Below are 16953 nucleotides of genomic sequence, written 5' to 3'. Positions count from 1 at the left end.
GATTCCTTTAACAAAGCTACAGTCGAGCCATCTCCCATTCTTTCCCAAACGAGCTGAAATTTTCTGATTGCACTATTGCAGTACAGCTACCCATGAATGGTGTTCACATAGTCCGTACCTTTGGGGGAGATCTCAACCTATGGTTATTTTGTTAATTCTTCCCAACACAAGATGCGTTGTTTAATCATTTGCCCGTCTATCACACGAAATGCTGAATGCGAATATTGTAGAGCACTGAGTGCAGTTAGGCTCTGAGAAAAAGGTTGCTCGAGCCCAGAAATAACCCAAAGACATAGTTCCTGCGCAATAGTTCTTTCAGTTGATAAAGCAGAAAAAAATCACTGGCTGCTGCATCTGACTAATATGATTTCCGTACACTATCAGTATCGTAGGCTCAGAAAGATGTTGGACGGGGGACTGGAGGGAGAGGAAGATGGTGGTGACAATTATGGAGTATTCGATCATATTTTGCCATCATTATCCATTTCTTCTAATTGACCCTTGACACATCTGTGTCAGTGAGTCTTAAGAATGTCCCGCCTGTCTCTCTTCATAAATAAAATCCTGTGGGATCAAATGCCTACTCTCAAAACGTGCTAATAAAATTTTGGAATTTATATCAGTCTCCTATTTTTAGATTTTATTCGATTACGAATTTCGATGAGCTATGATCATCTTCAAATCGGTTTGTGTTAATAAAATGGCGTAAAAGTCAATTTTTTAGGCAAGAATGACATCTCAGTATTGAGCCCTTCCAAAGCTCCGCAAGTCATAAAGATCCTAGTTTCTCGAGTCAGGCTCCTCCGAGGTCAAGCCGATTCATTTTTTTTTTATTATTTATTTATTATTTCAACAGTGAGCGCAGTATCTTACAAAGGCGCCCAGTATTGAAATTCAACACATGTCATAACTTATTAGGCAAGTAAATTGTTTACGGGGCAGTAATACACATAAAAATTGGTTCTGCTCACATCAGAATTATTAACCTGGTCTGGAACATGTTAACCTCTAGCGTCAAGTTGGGAATCTCCCGAGACGCATCCAAACCATTTCACTTTGTCTTGGTGCTGCCGCAGAAGTTGTCGGTTAGGCGTCCAGACGTTTGGGGAACAAGAGAAGGCGATCGATAACATTTCCCGGGGCGAACCTCAGCCTTGGCCGAGGCTTGTTCAGTGTACTTCCCTAAAGACGCTTAAGTGCTTTCGCAGGTAAGGAAGGCCTGTTTCGAGAGAATGTGCCTTGGTCAGCGAGAGCTGTCAACCTAGCCTCCCACTGCAGAAGGACCTCCTGGCCGGGAAAACCCAAATAGGTAGCGTGGCAGCCAGCACGTTCCCAGGTGCAGCACGTATCTCCCGTACAGGTAAAACATGAGCCGAAACGGAAATCGAATTCATAACAACACGAAGGGGCAAATTCCTACCGCACTTTCGTTAACGAAATGTCACATAGTGTCAAAAGAACGACGAGTAAATTCACCAGAAAAAAAAATTCGTATGAGAACTGGAGCACATGAGAAGGAGAAGTTATTAATTTTTTTATTAACTGAACACACCGGTGACTGGGAGGTGGCTGTAATGCAAATTAAGTAGTTGATTAACGACATACGGAAATTCTTCAATCCCTATAATTTCATGGCAAGAAAAACGAAAGAAATTAAATCCATTTCATTGCTGATATACTTCACAGGAAGAAAAAAAAAAAAAACACGCTCTATACCACCGATGTGCCGCTAATTACAGCCACATCCTTCTGATGCTGCCATTCAGTTACGTAGCTTTTATGGAGAACGGCCAAGGATTTCGAATGAGAGACGAGAGTTCTATAACGATTGAAATATGGTGGAATAGGTATTACAATAAATCGTAAATCCATTGCCTTTTTTTATACCACGCGAGAAAATGTTTCAAGGATTAACAACAAAAACGCAATATTCCATTTGTTTCCGTCCTAGTCGTCTGCACGAATTAGTTATTTGACTATGGTGTCTTGGTAGCACATTATGATTTTTATTTTGGAAAACACACTTCGTTGTTTATATATCTCAGCTTCTCTGTTTTACACGACATAAATTTGTGTTACTGTTTCAAAGATATTATTAATGTGTTCAGGTGTGCTCTGGAACAAAGAGTCAACAGCTACCAAGTGGTAATTCGAAATACATCGAGATCTTACAATATACAACAAATAAATGAAACGTGGATATGAGAAATATAGCGTAGTATCTAAACCAGATTACAGGTTCAATACAGTTTCTAACAACATCAAATTGACGACGGGGTAGTACTTATAACACAAAAGGGAGTCAAGGAGGTTTCAGTAATTTTCACAGTGTCTAATCATTGAGTTTTTGATACAAATTACGTAACTGAACAACACAAGATAGGAGAGGAATCAACTCTTTTCTACTCTCTTCAAACAGTTTCGATGGGTGGTCCCTCTGATGTTTTTGAATTACTAACATTTCAAAGCCTGAAAATGTGTGTCCTCTTTGGCCTGACTGTGGTATTTGTACATATACAGAATCCTTACATATTCTTCCTAAATAATGCTAAACAGGAGTTGATTTCTGTCATTTCCTGCATATATGTTGTTATTTCCGTCTGAGTACATAAAATCTGTTGCCAAGAGTTGGCGCAGTGTTAGATGTAACTAAATACATTAAAATACAAAACAGTGCGACGGAAGGGAAATAACTGCGCTTTCGGGCTACAAAATTATAATTGTTTCTTTGAATCTGGAAGGCTGAGAAGCTAAATTACTGTTAAATGTAAAACCTAAATGTCTGTTACAAGTAAGTTATGGAACTTTAATATTTAGAACACATGTAATAAATATCCTTTAAATGAGTATTTAAACACAAGCGTTGTAGTTAATACAGCAGGAGACTAGGGAGAATGTGCATGCCAAAAATTAGCTGCTTCTAATCGAAAAATTCTGAGGGCAATTGACAGTCAGAAAAAATGAATGAACGAATTGGTGGTGATTTTATCGAGTCACTCACCCGGCTTCCTCCGGAAGCAATATATGGACACAATAAGAACCCGAAACCAGGATGGCAGGACGGAGATTCGAACCACACTCCTGTATATAATACATTCTTGTAACTACTGCAATTCGGTTTAAAACTCGGCATATGTAATTACAAGCCAAAAAAAAAAAATGGCTCTGAGCACTATGGGACTTAACATCTATGGTCATCGGTCCCCTATAACTTAGAACTACTTAAACCTAACTAACCTAAGGACATTACACAACACCCAGTCATCACGAGGCAGAGAAAATCCCTGACCCCGCCGGGAATCGAACCCGGGAACCCGGGCGGGGGAAGCGAGAACGCTACCGCACGACCACGAGCTGCGGACAATTACAAGTCACTACGTATCATATGACTTCACAACAACTCCCATATATTTTCTCTATTCTGTATCAACAATAATGGTTCGAATGTGATACTACTTTGTTTCGTGAAGAAGGTAAATACATAAATACGAGGTGTGATCAAAAAATACGGTGAATAATTTTGTTAGAAACAAAGTAATAGGCTTAAACGGAATTTGATTTAATCTCCTTCAAATTATAGTCCTTGGCTAGCAATGCACTTATACCAACGTTGTTTCTCTGCCTCGTGATGACTGGGTGTTGTGTGATGTCTTTAGGTTAGTTAGGTTTAAGTAGTTCTAAGTTCTAGGGGACTGATGACCATAGATGTTAAGTCCCATAGTGCTCAGATCCATTTGAACCATTTTTGAACCCAACGTTGAGTCCATGACTGGAAGCTTTTGTGGAAGGCTTCTTTTGGAACGGCGTTCAGCTGCTCTTTCGTGGTCGTCCAAAAGTCAGAAATGGTGCTAAAACGTTTTCCCTCAAGCATAGTTTTAATTTTTAGGAAGAGCCAGAAGTTTCATGTTGCTTAACCTGGTGAATGAGGCGGATGTGGAGAGACGGGAATACTTTTTCCGGCCAAAAACACGCGAATTAAAAGCGAGGTTACCACGGCGCGTTGTGATAAAGAAGGAAGCCATTGGCCCATTTTTCTGCTCTCTTTCCTCATACATTGTTTCGCAAACATCTATATTCCGCAAGCCACCTTACGGACTGCGATGGAGAGTACTTCTTTTATGACTGTGAGTGGTAATTGTGCAACACGCTTCCTCTTATCTGTTATACGGGGCGAACGAAAGGTTTCCGTTTGAGGGCGTTGCTGTAGAGTATATGCAACGTAGCGTGACCCCGGTGCAGGTATATAAGCACCGAAATGTAGGTTAGGGATTAGTGTGGCATTCGAGTTTTTCCCACGTGCGTGCGTTAAATTCGCAAACGTGAGCTATGACGACGTTGTTACCAAATGAGTCTGAACAGGACCAACACTGCTTCATTATGTCGTACGTCCCCATACGGCAAATGTCGTACCGCGGAAGTTGCACCAACTCAACTGGGAGACATTCGAGTATCCGATCTGTAGTCTAATATCTCCCCATGCGATTATCACGCCTTCTGGACCCTAAGAAAAGCCTTGAAGCGTGAACGATTCCTGTTGGACGACGATATGCAGCAGGCAGTTACGGACTTCTGTTTTACCAAATGGGTATCTTCAACCTCGTGCGTCGCTGGTATGATTGCTTCAATGTTCACGGTGGTTTTGCTTGATAATCATACAGCTTATGGCCTGTACGGCCTTCAGATGATCGACCCTTATACATTCGCGACCGGTGCATGGGAAGGACAATCAGTAAAACTCCAGATGAGCCCTAGTTTCTCATTTTCCCGTGGTGGAAATTTCGCGAAACGTTTGTGGAAGGAAGTAATATGTTGTCCAACTGTTCCTGGAATATACGCTCGCCGAAAATCAGCATTAACGGTAAATCTCTCTGTGACGCACGATGCCATTCTTGTACTGTCTGCCGATGGAGTTTGTTGAGAGTAGGATTCTCACGTTAACCGAACGATCCAGTGACGAAACCTTCCTCGCTTGGATAGGTATTTTCTCTCTCTTCCATTAATCCTACCTGCTAAGAGTCCCAGGCCGCTGAGCAATACTGAACAGTCGGCCAAACAAGTATCTTGTGAGCCATTCCTTTTGTGGATACATTACATTTTCTTAAGATTCTTTCACTGCATCCCAGGCTCTCATCTGCTTTTCCTACAATCAGTTTTAAGTGGTCATTCCAGTTTAGATCGCTCTGGACTGCTATTTTTAGGTATATTAGGGTTGTTACAGTTTGCAGTGATTCGTCGCCAATAGTGTAATCAAATAGTAATGGAATTCTTCGCATATTTATGTGCAATACATTACATTTGTTTGCGCTCAGGATCAACTGCTTGTCCTCGCACCAACTGTCGATCCTCTGCAAATGTTCCTGCATTTCGCTACAGCGTTCTGGCGACGCGTCCTTTGTATAGGCAACAGCATCATCTGTAAACAGCCTCATGGAACTTCCGATATTATCCACTGATTTACGTATTGTTAACAGTAACAGTCCTATAACACTCCCTTGGTGTGCTTCCGAAATTACGTTTACATATATTCACTTGTATGGAGTGATTTAGGGAAACTATGGAGCATGCTAGTCAGAATGGCCTGGCCAGGATTTTAGTCCTGCCACACCCGAATATATATCTAGTATCTGACGTACTGAGTCATCTTCTTCTGTTCCTCTCTGATGATTTCGCTGTCAACACATTAAACCCTAACAAAATTATCCGCATGATTTGTAAGCATATTATAGTCTTTCCATTCGTATTCCGAACGATGTCTAATGTCGGTTTATTTTTTTAATGAAGAATAATGTTCTCCAGTAATTTGTGTATGTGCTTATTTATAAAACTAGTTTCTTGCACGTGGATGAATCGCGACTCAGATCCCAATGAGGCAATACTGTTTCGGATTTTCATCGCTTCTTAAATCAACCCAGAAGAACGTCAGGGAGAATTATGACTCATTTGGAAACTCAGTGATGGCGCCTTGATGCTTAGGATAGCTTAAGAAAGCATAAAGGAAATTCACGAATGAGGTAGAGCCGAGGTCACTAGATGCACAAGACGATGGGATCAGACTCTACCTATCAGTGACTTCCCTAAATCACCATAAACAAATACTGTTGTACACCTGTCAATTAAGTCATGTCCATTACCATTACGTAACATTAATAAAACTAAACACCAATTTCGTATCCAGCGTTTTGATTACCACTGGATATGAAACGTAACAGCAGAAAAAAAGTAAAAAGTTAATGAATTAAGACAGCCACATTGGAAGCAGTATCGTAGAATGCGACATGTTAGTGCGAGGCTAGCTCACACAGTAATAAAGTTGCAATCCGCAACTGTAATCATATAAATCTTTCACAAAGAGCTTGAGTAATTGCGGAGCAGGTTAAAAGCTTGTTAGTATAAGAGCTCCTGTCTTACCTGTCATTAATGTGCCTCATTTCTTGTACAAATACGAGTTACGGAAGCGTGGCTACGATTTTCCCCGTTGAAACAGTCTAGTTTCCAATAAAAAGACGACAGAGGCTGACATCTTGCTACGAAAGGTGGATTTGTGCAGCAGCAGACGTGAGTGAGTGTACGTTTGGTGCGGTTTGCACGTGAGAAAACAGTTACCTGAGCAATACTTCGCATGGCTACGCTGAATGAGAGTAATTAAATTCATGAATCAGGGCATTTGTTTTCAAATCTGTCGTCGGAAGCATGGTGTTAGTCCACAAGATCTAAAATTCCGGTAACTCTGCAGGTAAATGCTAGATTTAAAATCCGAATGTTGAGGGTCCTAGTCTCAGTTGGCTCTATTACTTATTTTTCCTTTCTGACACAGAACTTCCATTGGGTCAGCCGATTAGCATCTCCAACACTGAGGCTAACAACACTACCTGCTTTGATGTCTGACTTTTTTATAATAGAAGGAGCTGCTATCATAATAACTGGATAATTATCGAACATGAATTTATTAATCGAATTACGATCAAACATAGACTCGAAATGATGTGATGTGCTCTTCAGCGATCTTAATTACTACATGGGTGTCAGGAACCTTCAAACTGTTTTAAAAACTATTTTGGTCCATATGATACCCAGAAAAGCCGTAAATCATTGAATTAATTTCATCAAATGGGAGTAATGATCACCTGCCTCTATTAATGCACTGCTATGTAATAAAGTATCAAATACAGTGCCAATTTCGTTGCGCGTCTTTGTCTCAATTGCTTCACCTTTCAACGATTCTCTCCTATCAGGTCTCTGCGGTACAATCCAAAAAATCTCATAAAATGTTAATTAGTTCAAAAAATTATTAATATTTGGATACATATACTGTACTGTGTTTTTATAGTGAAGGAAAACCATGTGCACTGCAGGAACTAGAATGAGACCAGTCCTGCAATGGTCTCGCCAAAGTTATGATGTTAAAACAAAACTTTCAAAGAAATTTACTGGTTCCATAATTAGCCTCGAATCAGAAAAAAATTGTCCCTGATCATCTGTCATGCAATATGTGGGCTCTACATAGGTCTGCTTCTGGTATCGAAACAGACATGTTACTTACATTAACACTATGCTGTGTTGATCGTTCTATTCATGTAGAGAGACCCGTTTTACACTCACGATTGGAAGAAGAACTTGATTGGTCACTGGGGAAGGTTAGAATGGGCACACGACCTAAACCAACGACAAACACAGGCTTGATTGGTTTTTGCTGTGCTCTACATTCTTTTGAATACATCAACTGAATTCATCATTTCAAAAGGAAGTTGAGTTTTGAATGTAATCATTGAAGACAATTCACCTCTCTGAAGTTTCTTTGAAGTTTTTCTCTTCTGTTGTTTCAACCTAAGCAATATGTTGAGTAAACTTAAATGCTTTGATAAGTATTAAATTTTGTATTCAATTTGAATCTAATTTTGTGATTATGTGTTCCACTGCTCCAAAACTTCTATAAGGACACTGACTAACAAGTAATGCCTCCATAGTCATTATGCGTACATGAATGAGAATAATTAAATAAATGAATGAATTAATTAATTACTAAGTGTGACAACAGACAATTTGTGCCACACCGGAACTCGACCCAGGATTTCTTGCTTTTCGTGAGCAACTGCGTTAGCCACATGGCAATCTGAGCACCCATCCTCGTCGCCAGCTTTTGTATCCCGCCTGGAAGGCGGCGCGTGGGTCTGCTCCTGTAAACTGAACGGTAGGCCGAATGTAGGAAGTGAGTAGGAGCAGGTGAGGTAAAAATCTCGGCACCGCCTTTTACGTGAAAGTACATTTAATAGAGAATATTAGTCAATGACATACGTAGCTTTGTACTGGGGAGCACGTAGGTGCGAAGCCGGATCTGTCAAAGCTACATTGGCCAGAAGTTACAAAGACAATATCTGTAGTAGCTCACCCACTATGAAATAGAAACAATGTTGCTAGGTCGTCTCCTCGAAATCAAATGGGTGAATCTGGAGCGTCGCTCGTAGAGCTGCACAGCGCCGGCTAGAGGGCGCTGTCGTCTGTGTCGGTGTCGTAGTGCCAACCTACGAACTTGCACCTACGCCGCGGCGTCGTAGCTATCGATACCAAGGATACAAGATGTGTCATAAAAAATTTATAGTTGGTGTTACGAATGGCAACTTACTCTAAATGTAGAAGGATGTAAGTTAATTCGGATGAGTAGGAAAAACTATGCTGTAATGTTCGAATAGAGCATTAGTAGTTTACTGCTTGACACAGTCACATCGATTAAATGACTAGGCGTGATGTTGCAAAGCGATATACTCAAAAAATGGAACGAGCACGCAAGGGCAGTAGTAGGGATTTTGGTTGGTCGACTTCGCTTTACTGGGAGAATTTAGAATTTTAGGGAAGTATGGTTGATCTGTGGAAGGAGGAGGATATAAGTGTTTAACGTTCCGTCGACAAAAAAAAAAAAAAAAAAAAAAAAATTGCTCTGAGCACTATGGGACTTAACATCCGAGGTTATCAGTCCCCTAGAACTTAGAACTACTTAAACCTAACTAACCTAAAAACATCACACACATCCATGCCCGAGGCAGGATTCGAACCTGCGACCGTAGCAGTCGCGCGGTTCCGGACTGAAGTGCCTAGAACCGCTCGGCCACCGCGGCCGGCGTTCCGTCGACAACGAAGTTATTGGAGATGTAGCACAAACTCGGATTAGGGAAAGATGGGAAAGGAAATCGGCCGTGCTCTTTCACAGGGACCATCCCGGCATTTGCTTGAAGCGATTTAGAGAGGTCACCTATATCAGGGTGGCCGGACGCAGGTTTGAACCGTTGTCCTCCCTAATGCAAGTCCAGTGTACTAACCACTACGCTACCCCCTTCGGTCATCTGTGGTAGGAGAACGCGTATAGAATATTGGTATGATCCGCTGTTGAGTATTGCTCGAGTGTTTGGGATTCCCACCAGCTCGGATTACAGGAAGACATCGAAGTAATTCTGAGGCGGGCCGCTAGATTTGTTGCCAGTCAACGCACCAGTATTATGGAGGAGCTTCGTGAACTCAAATGGGAATCTCTGGAGAGAAGATGACGTTATTTTCGCGGAAGACTATTGAAAAAATTTGGAGAACAGAATTTGAAGCTGAGCTGCAGAACGATTCTACTGCTGCCAAGTACATTTCGTGTAACGACCACGAAGATAAGATAAATTAGGTCTCGTACGAAGGCATATAGATAGTAGATTTTCCCTCCTCATCTGCGTGTGGACAAGGAAAGGAAATGGCTAGTGGTGATACAAAGTACTGTCCACCACGCACCATACCGTCACTTGCGGAGTATGTATGTAGATGTAGAAGACGTAGAATCATTCACTCTTCCCCATGGAACACAAGATCCGCATCCGCTTTCATGTGTTGCACGGATACTTGAAAGTACATGTCTTCCACGTTCAAAAGAGAGCTCCTGAGTATCCTGCGGAGACTGGGCATGAACAGATCACTGACAGCGGAATTTAATGCGACTTCGAAGCTGCAGAATCGGTACAATCGAGTCAGTGATCGTATTGGTGCAAGTTGTAATTTACCGAAACGCCATAGTTCTTATATTTACTCAAAGCACAACTTCCACGCAGGGGGATTGGCCATGTTCCACGTCCTCTTAATTTCTAGCTTCGTTAGCATATGGTCGGCAGAGTGTTTTACCGTTGTTACGAAACCGCTACTACAATCGTGACGAACCGGGTACTCCAAGCCTGCCCTCGTGCAATAGTGATTGATTACTCTGAATTACAAGTCCAAGAGTCTACGTAGTGACAGCAGACTGAAGGCACCGGCAATTAAATACATAATTCTAATCATGATAGAGTTCACAATTCACTCTTTTTAAAACAAATCAAAAATGTAGCAGAATCGAACTGGTGAAAATTGCTGTTAGAGGGGGAAAGGAGGGGGCGGAGGTGCCGGACAGGTTCTGGCAGCTCACCTTGGCTACCGGAGTCATGCGTTCGAGTCGCGGCGAGGTCACTGCGGATCGCTGGCCAATGCTCCAGCCCCGCGCGTGTCTACGCTCCGTTAGCGAGCTTACCTTTCTTTTCTTTTCGGACTTCAACTTTACTGGGTCTGCAGAGTGCTGCAGTGTGCGCTGACACAGTTAAAAAATGAAGGCCACCGTGATACAGTGAAAAGGGAAACAGAAAGAAATAATGCTTCAAAACCTCGCTTGTATTTCATTCAGTTTATGTAACCTTGTCGAAGGCCGCGCCATTCTATACATCGAGTATGCTCTACACATAGTTTTCATTTAAGTGTCCTTAATCATGTCACGTCTACTAATTTAAAGTTTCGGAATACAAAGTTAACGCTACAGACAGGCGGTATTATTAACGTTAAAATAGGTACATTTGGATGGCAAGCGTAATAGTTTTTTGTGGATCAGGATCATTTTTATCAGTTGCGTGTCATACAAGCGAATTTTTTTTCAAATGAGAAAGCACCAATTGAAAGTGTTGGCTTTACATGGGATCCTAAACTGCGCCGTTTTTGTTAGTATGTTACTTGAACGCAAAGACTGATTTTCACAACAGGTAAAATTTTAATTCTTACTTGAACATAAATTATACAGAAACTGCATATAAATGCTAATTGCAAAAGAAATGCCGCTATATATGCTAATAAACTGGAGAATAAAGTAAGAGCCAAAATTTAGATTTTCGCTTTACCACATATCAAGTTTTCAGCAACTGAGACCGTCTAAGGGCATTGTATGTAGCTCTTAAAATAACAGACTCCACTTTAAGATTTTAGTTTTACTTGAGATTCCAAAACCTAGATGCGGAATATATCTCTAAACTGTAATACTACTTCGGAGTGTGTGTGATTCCTGATTCTGGCTAATATGTGGCTTATGAGGAGCTGATCGGCCATGTACCCCATTCCTTTTAACTTCACAGTCCTTGTGCTAGCTCCATTGCTAACAGCACTTTGGAACTCACGAGTGATTCTTTGCGTTAATTCCATGCTATTTTTTCCAACCACCCTCCACTGTCTCGTTGGTCTCTATCCGCCATTAGATGAGGTCTGCTTGGTCTTGATCCGGTTGCGGTTGTTCTTTCGCGTTCCTATTTGACAGTTTCACAATCGCATCGCCAACAGTTGACCTTATCGTTTTTAGAAGTGTTAAAAAGTCGCTGAAGGATCTATTATTCGTGTGAAATCCAACGACTAGCCCACGCCGGCCGCGGTGGCCGAGCGGTTCTAGGCGCTTCAGTCCGGAACCGCGCGACTGCTACGGTCGCAGGTTCGAATCCTGCCTCTGGCATGGATGTGTGTGATGTCCTTAGGTTAGTTAGGTTTAACTAGTTCTAAGTTCTAGGGGACTGATGACCTCAGATGTTAAATCCCATAGTGCTCAGAGCCAGTTGAACCATTTCTGAACTAGCCCACGTTGTACACCACTGAACTCTTCTGACCGACCATTTCTGCTGTTACTCTTTTACTGCTGACAACATAATAGAGCCCGCCTCCTTTTCACTCCCAGGTCCAGCTGTAGTGGTCAATTCCGCATTACTTAGCGGTCCGGATACTTGTATTCAGATTTTGTAGATCGAGTAGGCTCTGCACAAAGTTTACATTCAAGTTTTCTTAATTAAGCCATGCATACTCATTTAAGGTTGTGAAAAATCCTTAACGCTAGAAAAATGTATCATTAACAGTAAAATTGGTACGTTTAGTTGGAAAGTGTTTCTAAAATATTCACTAGTATTTTTGGATGAGGATAATTTTTATCACTTACGTCTGATACAGGCCAAATTTTGTTACGATTTCAAATAAAGAAGCGCCAATTGAAAATGTTGATTTTATATGCGATCCGAAATGGCGACGTTTTTCGTTCGTATGTTACCTACACGCAAAGACTGATTTTCACAATATGTAGTTTTTTGATTCATATTGCGTCATAAATAATATAGAACCTATATTTAAATGCTAATTGCAACATAAGTATCACTGTTCACTGATAAGCCAAAACATTAGGACCACTCCCCACCGCGTAGTTGGATGCTGCGTGGTGGCGCTGCGGGCACGTGACGCGGTAACAAAAGTATGTAAGTGGGGCAGACACGGACGGGGGATCGCCCTAGAGAAGACAAGGGCTGCAAATGGGGAAATCCATTGCGGTAAGCGACTTTGACAACGGGCTAGTTATTATTACGCAGAGCTTGTGAACAAATATCCCGAAAACGACGAAGCTGGTCGATTGTTCACGTGCTACTAAAATGGTTCAAATGGCTCTGAGCACTATGGGACTTAACATCTGTGGTCATCAGTCCCCTAGAGCTTAGAACTACTTAAACCTAACTAACCAAAGGACATCACAAACATCCATGAAAGTGGCAGGATTCGAACCTGCGACCGTAGCAGTCGCGGGGTTCCGGACTGAGCGCCTAGAACCGCTAGACCACCGCAGCCGGCCACGTGCTACTGTCGTGAGCATCGATGGAAAGAGGTAGAAGGACAGTGAAACTTACTACCAGGCGCTAAATGGTTGGATGTCCACGACTACTCACAGAACGTAGGGGTTCGGAGGCTTTCCTGCTCTGTAAAGCAGGAAAGATGGTGATCTGTGGCATCTTTGCCGAAAGAACATAATGCTGGTGCACGCACAGAACTTTGTGAGCACACCGCTCATCGTATATTATTAAAGATGGAGCTCCGCAGCAGACCACACCTACGTGTTCACATGTTCACCTAACAATATCATCAATTACGATGGCAGTGGGCACGGCACCGTCGGGATTCGACCGTCGATCATTGGAAACGTGTCAGCTCTTCGGATGAATCATATTTTTGGTACAAAAAATGGTTCAAATGGCTCTGAACACTATGGGACTCAACTGCTGAGGTCATTAGTCCCCTAGAACTTAGAACTAGTTAAACCTAACTAACCTAAGGACATCACAAACATCCATGCCCGAGGCAGGATTCGAACCTGCGACCGTAGCGGTCTTGCGGTTTAACCGCACGGCCACTTCGGCCGGCTATTTTTGGTACACAATGTTGATGACCGACTCCAGAAACGCCATCATCGAGGTGAACGACGCCTCGAAACGTGAAGCAAAAAATGGTTCAAATGGCTCTGAGCACTATGCGACTTAACTTCTGAGGTCATCAGTCGCCTAGAACTTAGAACTAATTAAACCTAGCTAACCTAAGGACATCACACACATCCATGGCCGAGGCAGGATTCGAACCTACGACCGTAGCGGTCGCTCGGCTCCAGACTGTAGCGCCTAGAACCGCACGGAACGTACAGCGTTCCACGGACGCAGGCTGGTGGGAGCAGTATTATGCTATGGGAGACCTCCTCCTGCGCTTGCATGGGATCTGTGGTAGTAATCAAAGACACGCTGACAGCCCCGAACACCTGCATCCCTTCACGCTTGATGTCTTCCCAGATGGCAACGTCATACTTCAACAGTACAACTGTCCGTGTCTCGGAGCCAGCAGCGTGCTACAGTGGTTGGAGGAGCATTATAATGAACTCTCGTTGATGTCTCGGCGACCAAATTCGCCAGATGTAAATCCTATGGAAATCATCTGGATCGCTATCGGGCGCCATGACCACGTACGAAAATCAGCGGCCCGTTATTTACACGAATTACATAACCTGTGCGTAGACATCTGATGTCTCATACCTCGACAAACATACCAACAAACTGTCGGATCCCTGAACTAGTACATAGGAGAATAAAGTAAAAGCCCTAATTTTTTGTTCCTGACGCAGGTGAACACCATGTATCAAGGTACCAGCACAACTAGTATAATTTTACGTTCGATGTCCACTTATGTAAAATAACTAAGACCGTCTGCGGAGATTGCATAGAGTCCTTAAAATAACAGTAAACTACACTCAGATTTTAGTTTTACTTGACTTACTGAACCTAGATGTGGAATAAATCTCTAAATTCTAATTGGAGGAATTCGTGATTACTGATTATACTTCTATGCTTCTGAATGCTATAAAAACGTCGCTGTAAACTACAACCTGTCCCCCTGCATTAATGTGAAATTTAGAGGAGACGCCTCTCTGAAACACATTGGACTTGGCGATGGCAACGAATCTGAATCCCCGGCTCATCGGTTCGACATAACACCACAACCATTAGGAAACCGTGCTCAGTCAGCCATGCTACAGTCGGCTGCAATACCACTTGGACTCGGTCAGCCCTGCTGACAGCATTCCATATCTACTCAATTTATTTCTGACTTCAGGATAGCACTTCCACTTCTGTGAAGCATTCGTCGAATTACTTGACACATTTAGAGAGTGATGAAATACTTAGTTGCCAACGGCCTTGCCGCAATGGTAACACCGATTCCCTTCAGATCACCGAAGTTAAGCGCTGTTGGGTTTGGCTAGCACTTGGATGGGTCACCGTCCGGGTCCGCCGAGAGCTGTTGGCAAGCGGGGTGCACTCAGCCCTTGTGAGGCCAATTGAGGAGCTACTTGACCGAGAAGTAGCGACACCGGTCACGAAAACTGACAATGACCGGAAGAGCAGTGTACTGACCACATGCCCCTCTGTATCCGCATCCTGTGACGCCTAAGGCCTGAGAATGACAACGGCGGCCGGTCGGTGCCTTTGGGCCTTCAAGGCCTGTCCGGACGGTGGGTTTTTTTCCTTTTCTTTTTTTTTTTAATACTCAGTTGCCTTATTTAATGTACAGGTTCATTTATGGTGCTGTAACCTTATAAACGTGTACCGTTGTCGTGGATAGTCCTGTAATGGTGCGATTGTGAATACTGATGACATACATCCAGTAGGTCTCATTTCATTCCGTAGAAGCATTCCCCATATGAGGATACCAGCACCAACTTGAACTGCTTCATATTGACATGGCGGATCTGCTGCATTCGCCAAACGCTCTAAATGCCAAACATAAATATGTGACAGGAAGAGAACCGCCTACCACCGAAAGTAACTACTTTTAGGGGATTGCGTGCTTGCACGAAGCAACTATACATCCACGTCTCAGGCCTAAATAAGATTGGCAACATATATGACAAAATGATGGAAATAGAGATTAGCAGCAATTTACAATAATTTACTTGTAGGAATCTTACAAATACTTAACTGTAACCGAGCGAGGTGGGGAAGTGGTTAGCACACTGGACTCGCATTCGGGAGGACGACGGTTCAATCCCGCGTCCGGCCATCCTGATTTATGTTTTCCGGAATTTCCCTAAATCGCTCCAGGCAAATGCCGGGATGGTTCTTTTGAAAAGGCACGGCCGACATCCTTCCCCATCCTTCCTTAATCTGGTGAGACCGATGACTTCGCTGTCTGGTCTCCTCCTCCAAACAACCCAACCCAACTTAACTGTAGTACGAAGTTAGGAAATGGTAATACTCTGATAATTATAAATAGAGCTGCTTGCAAAAAAGCCCGACCAATCCACCGTAGACTGGATTGGTATGTTGTATATCATGAGGTACGCCAACTGTTAATTTTGCATGGTTGGCCGTGGACTCGGGGAGCGTGGGTGGGGCTGTGACGTCGTGAGAATCGGTTGATATAAGAGGGCCTCAAACCTCTGTTCCGGCCAGTGCGACAGCAGGTAGCGTCATTAGAGCGTCACCTGAAAATACTCTATGCCCAGGCGCCTCATTAGACAGCGGGTTTCCACCCTAGACGAGTTACAGAGGGTCCGCATCGTTACTGCGGTGACTCTGTGGTCCTATCGTCCTGTTGCGCACCAAATGGCCTTACGGGCACCACCATTGCCTGTTGTTGGCGGGAGTGGATACAGGAAGGCACGTAAGCACGACATGTAGGATCCGGACTTCCAGGACGCATCAGGAGGCGGCAGGACCTACGGATTGTCCGCCATGCACTATCAGATCCAACGACAGCGATAGCTGCCATTCAGCGGGTTGTCCTGTCTTCTACACAACTTCCCGCAAATGCTAAAACCATTGGCAGGCGTTGTATGACGCAGGGGTCGCCACACGCCGGCCGCTACGATGCCTGTCACTCTAACACCCGCAGCGTCGTGCCCGACTCGTCTGGTGTCGACAACGATGGACATGCAGACTGGCAGCGGGTCATCTTTAAGAAGAGTCTTTCTTCTGTCTTGGATGCGACGACCACCGGTCTCGTGTCTGGAGACGCAGTGGAGAGCGCCGCGATGGGCGATTTGTGATCTCCCATCACACATCCTGTCAGCCTGTTGTGATGGTGTGGGAGAGGTATTCTACGGCGACCGTTCACCTTTAGTCTTCCTAACGTGCTCGTGACTGTCGCACGGTACGTGCAACTGGTGGCTATGCAACTGGTGGCTATGCCATTCGTGAACGCCCACGCCTTATTTCAACAGAACAGCTCACGTCCTCATAACGCCGTCACTTCCCAATCGTGTCTTGCACCTGTGGATACTCTGCTATGGCCAGCCGAATCGCCCGATCTCTCTACGATCGAGAATGTGTAGGATGTCCTGGAGTGTCTCATCAG

The 16953-nt window shown here is 43.5% G+C and overlaps 1 protein-coding gene and 1 pseudogene across 1 annotated transcript in view; both read left to right on the top strand.

Annotated features, from left to right (window-relative positions):
- Positions 1 to 16953, top strand: part of LOC126249410 (secreted frizzled-related protein 1-like) — a 446333-nt gene that overhangs the window by 159077 nt on the left and 270303 nt on the right. The window lies entirely within an intron of this gene.
- On the top strand, positions 14786 to 14904 carry LOC126249862 (5S ribosomal RNA; annotated as a pseudogene).

Source organism: Schistocerca nitens, chromosome 3 (assembly GCF_023898315.1).
Source record: "Schistocerca nitens isolate TAMUIC-IGC-003100 chromosome 3, iqSchNite1.1, whole genome shotgun sequence".
In the NCBI taxonomy this organism is placed as follows: Eukaryota; Metazoa; Arthropoda; class Insecta; order Orthoptera; family Acrididae; genus Schistocerca; species Schistocerca nitens.
Note: the sequence above shows the minus strand (reverse complement) of the source record. Positions and strands in the feature narration are given on the sequence as shown.